The sequence below is a fragment of the Arachis stenosperma genome, chromosome 3 (genome assembly GCF_014773155.1).
Source record: "Arachis stenosperma cultivar V10309 chromosome 3, arast.V10309.gnm1.PFL2, whole genome shotgun sequence".
NCBI classification, from domain to species: domain Eukaryota; kingdom Viridiplantae; phylum Streptophyta; class Magnoliopsida; order Fabales; family Fabaceae; genus Arachis; species Arachis stenosperma.
The window spans coordinates 49544271-49549816 of record NC_080379.1 but is presented as its reverse complement, the minus strand read 5'-3'; the positions used below and the strand labels follow the sequence as shown (position 1 = coordinate 49549816).

Genomic DNA, 5546 nt, shown 5'->3' with positions numbered 1-5546 from the left:
GTACTGTGACAGAGTGCGTGAGCATTAGCTTTCACTGCGAGGATGGGAAGTAGCCATTGACAACGGTGACACCCTACATAGAGCTTGCCATGGAAGGAACCTGCGTGTGAGAAGAGGATTCCAAGGAAGAGTTGAAGTTCAGAGGACAAAGCATCTCCAAAACCCCAACATATTTCTCATTACTGCCTAACAAGTAACGCTGTTCTTCTCTTTTACTCCTCTAATCAAATCTGGTAATTTCACTTTTTAAATCCTATTGATCTCCTGAATAAGATTAATAAAATAACATTGATTGCTCCAAGCCAATAATCTCCGTGGGATCGACCCTTACTCACGTAAGGTATTACTTGGACGACCCAGTGCACTTGCTGGTTAGTTGGACAGAATTGTGAAAAGAAAGTAATCAGTTAGTTGAGTTAGTTTAACTTTTTGGCACATGCCAAGGAGCCACTAATCAAAAATCACAATTTCGTCCACCATCTGTGACACTGTCAAGACCAATGGGGTTGACCCTGAGGTCTACAGACTCATGCTATTCCCTTTTGCTGTAAGAGACAGAGCTAGGACATGGTTGGATTCACAACCTAAAGAAAGCCTGGACTCATGGGAAAAGCTAGTCAATGCCTTCTTGGCAAAGTTCTTTCCACCTCAAAAATTGAGTAAGCTTAGAGTGGAAGTCCAAACCTTCAGACAGAAGGATGGAGAATCCCTCTATGAAGCTTGGGAAAGATACAAACAATTGATCAGAAAATGTCCTTCTGACATGCTTTCTGAATGGAGCATCATAGGTATTTTCTATGATGGTCTCTCTGAACTATCCAAGATGTCTTTGGATAGCTCTGCTGGAGGATCTCTTCATTTGAAGAAGACGCCTACAGAAGCTCAAGAGCTAATTGAAATGGTTGCAAATAACCAATTCATGTACACTTCTGAAAGGAATCCTGTGAACAATGGGACTAATCAGAAGAAAGGAGTTCTTGAGATTGATGCTCTGAATGCCATTTTGGCTCAGAACAAGATATTGACTCAACAAGTCAATTTGATCTCTCAAAGTCTATCTGGAATGCAAAATGCACCAAGCAGTACTAAGGACGCTTCATCTGAAGAAGAAGCCTATGATCCTGAGAACCCTTCAATGGAAGAGGTGAATTACCTAGGAGAACCCTATGGAAACACCTATAATTCTTCATGGAGAAATCATCCAAATTTCTCATGGAAGAATCAAGAGAGAACTCAACAAGGTTTCAATAACAATAATGGTGAAAGAAACAGGTTTAGCAATGGCAAGCCTTTTCCATCATCTTCTCAGCAACAGACAGAGAATTCTAAGCAGAACCCCTCTGACTTAGCAACTATGGTCTCTGATCTAATTAAAACCACTCAAAGTTTCATGACTGAAACAAGGTCCTCCATTAGGAATTTGGAGGCACAAGTGGGACAGCTGAGCAAGAAAGTTACTGAACTCCCTCCTAGTACTCTCCCAAGCAATACAGAAGAAAATCCAAAAGGAGAGTGCAAGGCCATCAACATGGCCGAATTTGGAGAGGAAGGAGAGGAAGTGAACGCCACTGAGGAAGGCCTCAATGGGCGTGCACTGACCTCCATTGAGTTCCCCAATGAAGAACCATGGGAATCTGAGGCTCAAAATGAGACCATAGAGATTCCACTGGACTTACTTCTGCCATTCATGAGCTCTGATGAGTATTCTTCCTCTGAAGAGGATGAGTGTGTCACTGAAGAGCAAGTTGCTAAATACCTTAGAGCAATCATGAAGCTAAATGACAAGTTATTTGGAAATGAGACCTGGGAGAATGAACCTCCTTTGCTCACCAAAGAACTGGATGACTTGTCTAGGCAGAAATTACCTCAAAAGAGACAAGATCCTGGGAAGTTTTCAATACCTTGTACCATAGGCACCATGACCTTCAAGAAGGCTCTGTGTGACTTAGGGTCAAGTGTGAACCTCATGCCTCTCTCTGTAATGGAGAAGTTAGGGATCTTTGAGGTGCAAGCTGCAAGAATCTCATTAGAGATGGCAGACAACTCAAGAAAACAAGTTCATGGACTTGTAGAGGATGTTTTAGTAAAGATTGAAAACCATTACATCCCTGCTGATTTCATAGTCCTAGAGACTGGGGAGTGCATGGATGAAACCATCATCCTTGGCAGACCCTTCCTAGCCACAGCAAAGGCTGTGATTGATGTTGATAGAGGCGAACTGATCATTCAAGTGAATGAAGAATCCTTTGTGTTTAAGGCTCAAGGATATCCCTCTGTCACCATGGAGAGGAAGCTTGAAGAGCTTCTCTCAATTCAGAGTCAAACAGAGCCCCCACAGTCAAACTCTAAGTTTGGTGTTGGGAGGCCACAACCAAACTCTAAGTTTGGTGTTGAACCCCCACATTCAAACTCTAAGTTTGGTGTTGGGAGGTCCCAACATTGCTCTGAGAAAATGTGAGGCTCCATGAGAGCCCTCTGTCAAGCTACTGACATTAAAGAAGCGCTTGTTGGGAGGCAACCCAATGTTATATTTTATCTATTTCTTTTGTTATTTTATGTTTTTTGTAGGTTGATGATCATAAGAAGACACAAAATCAATTGAAAAAGCAAAAACAGAATGAAAAACAGGAAGAAAAATAGCACACACTGGAGGAAGAACCCACTGGCGTTTAAACGCCAGTGAGGCTAGCAGTTGGGCGTTTAACGCCCAGTCTGGCACCATTCTGGGCGTTTAACGCCAGAAAGGGGCACCAGACTGGCGTTAAACGCTAGAAAAGGGCAAGAACCTGGCGTTAAACACCAGGAATGGGCACCAGCCCGGCGTTTAACGCCAGAAATGGCTCAAAACGTGATTTTGCATGCCATTTGGTGCAGGGATGACTTTTCCTTGACACCTCAGGATCTGTGGACCCCACAGGATCCCCACCAACCCCACCACTCTCTCTTCTTCTTCACCATTCACCAATCACCTCAACAACTCTTCCCCAAAAACTCCTCACCTATCAAATCCCACTTTCTCTTCACCAAAACCCCATCTACCTCACCATTCAAAATTCAAACCACTTCCCCACCCAAACCCACCCATAAAGGCCAAACCACAAAGCCACCTCCATCTCCTCCATTTATTCTTCTTCTACTCTCTTCTTTCTTCTTTTGCTCGAGGACGAGCAAACCTTTTAAGTTTGGTGTGGTAAAAGCATTGCTTTTTGTTTTTCCATAACCATTTATGGCATCCAAGGCCGGAGAAACCTCTAGAAAGAGGAAAGGGAAGGCAAAAGCCTCCCCCTCCGAGTCATGGGAGATGGAGAGATTCATCTCAAGGGTGCATCAAGACCACTTCTATGAAGTTGTGGCCATGAAGAAGGGTCAACTTTGATCAAAGGTTGGACCAAGTCCTCATAGACATTTATGAAGAGGGCGTTCAATGAAAGAGAGATTCAAGAGGGAAACCGGTTCAACTGAGAAGGCATGACCTCAAGCCCATCACTAAGAAAAGGATGGAGCAAACAAGAGATCCCACTCATCATGAAATCCCTGAGATACCTCAAGGGATGCACTTTCCTCCACAAAACTATTGGGAGCAAATCAACACCTCCCTAGGAGAACTGAGTTCCAACATGGGACAACTAAGGGTGGAGCACCAAGAACATTCCATCCTCCTCCATGAAATTAGAGAAGATCAAAGGATTATGAGAGAGGAGCAACAAAGACAAGGAAGAGACATTGAGGAGCTCAAGCACTCCATAGGATCTTCAAGAGGAAGAAAGAGCCGCCATCACTAAGGTGGACCCGTTCTTTAATCTCCTTGTTCTTTATTCTTCTATTTTTCGAAAATTTAGTGCTTATGTTTATCCATGTTTGTGTCTTATGATCATTAGTGTTTTAGTGTCTATGCCTTAAAGTTATGAATGACCTATGAATCCATCACCTTTCTTAAATGAAAACTGTTTTTATTACAAAAGAACAAGAAGTACAGGATTTCAAATTCATCTTTAAAACTAGCTTAATTAGCCTGATGTGGTGACAATACTTTTTGTTTTCTGAATGTATGCTTGAACAGTGCATATGTCTTTTGAATTTGTTGTTCATGAATGTTAAAATTGTTGGCTCTTGAAAGAATGATGAAAAAGGAGACATGTTACTGAGGATCTGAAAAATCATAAAAATGATTCTTGAAGCAAGAAAAAGCAGTGAATACAAAAAAAAAAAAAAAAAAAAAAAGAGGAGAAAGAGAAAAAGAAAGAAAAAGAAAGAAATAAAGTTGTGATCCAAGGCAAAAAGAGTGTGCTTAAGAATCCTGGACACCTCTAATTGGGGACTTTAGCAAAGCTGAGTCACAATCTGAAAAGGTTCACCCAATTATGTGTCTGTGGCATGTATGTATCCGGTGGTAATACTGGAAGACAGAGTGCTTTGGGCCACGGCCAAGACTCAATAAGTAGCTGTGTTCAAGAATCATCATACTTAACTAAGAAAATCAATAACACTATCTGGATTCTGAGTTCCTAAAGAAGCCAATCATTCTGAATTTCAAAGGATAAAGTGAGATGCCAAAACTGTTCGGAGGCAAAAAGCTACTAGTCCCGCTCATCTAATTTGGAGCTAAGTTTCATTGATAATTTGGAATCTATAGTATATTCTCTTCTTTTTATCTTATTTGATTTTCAGTTGCTTGAGGACAAGCAACAATTTAAGTTTGGTGTTGTGATGAGCGGATAATTTGTACCCTTTTTGGCATTGTTTTTAGTATGTTTTTAGTATGATCTAGTTAGTTTTTAGTATATTTTTTATTAGTTTTTAGCTAAAATTCACTTTTCTGGACTTTACTATGAGTTTGTGTGTTTTTCTGTGATTTCAGGTATTTTCTGGCTGAAATTGAGGGACCTGAGCAAAAATATGATCCAGAGACTGAAAAGGACTGCAGATGCTGTTGGATTCTGACCTCCCTGCACTCGAAGTGGATTTTCTGGAGCTACAGAAGCCCAATTGGCGTGCTCTCAACGGCGTTGGAAAGTAGACATCCTGGGCTTTCCAGCAATATATGATAGTCCATACTTTGCCCAAGATTTGATGGCCCAAACCGGCGTTCAAAGTCACCCTTAGGAATCCCAGCGTTAAACGCCGGAACTGGCACCAAAATGGGAGTTAAACGCCCAAACTGGCATAAAAGCTGGCGTTTAACTCCAAGAAGAGTCTCTACACGAAAATGCTTCATTGCTCAGCCCAAGCACACACCAAGTGGGCCCGGAAGTGGACTTTTATGTCATTTACTCATCTTTGTAAACCTTAGGCTACTAGTTTTCTATAAGTAGGACCTTTTGCTATTGTATTAGGGAGCCTTTCGATCATGTTTTTATGATTGAACTCACTTTGGGAGGCTGGCCATTCGGCCATGCCTAGACCTTGTTCTTATGTATTTTCAATGGTGGAGTTTCTACACACCATAGATTAAGGTGTGGAGCTCTGCTGTACCTCGAGTATTAATGCAATTACTATTGTTCTTCCATTCAATTCCGCTTGTTCTTTGTCCAAGATATCACTTGTTC

The 5546-nt window shown here is 41.6% G+C and overlaps 1 non-coding gene across 1 annotated transcript; it reads right to left on the bottom strand.

Annotated features, from left to right (window-relative positions):
* Nucleotides 1-661: 661 nt before the first annotated feature.
* Nucleotides 662-769, bottom strand: LOC130972615 (small nucleolar RNA R71). Its single transcript, XR_009083774.1, has one exon. It is a non-coding gene; the product is annotated as a small nucleolar RNA R71 (small nucleolar RNA).
* Nucleotides 770-5546: the final 4777 nt, after the last annotated feature.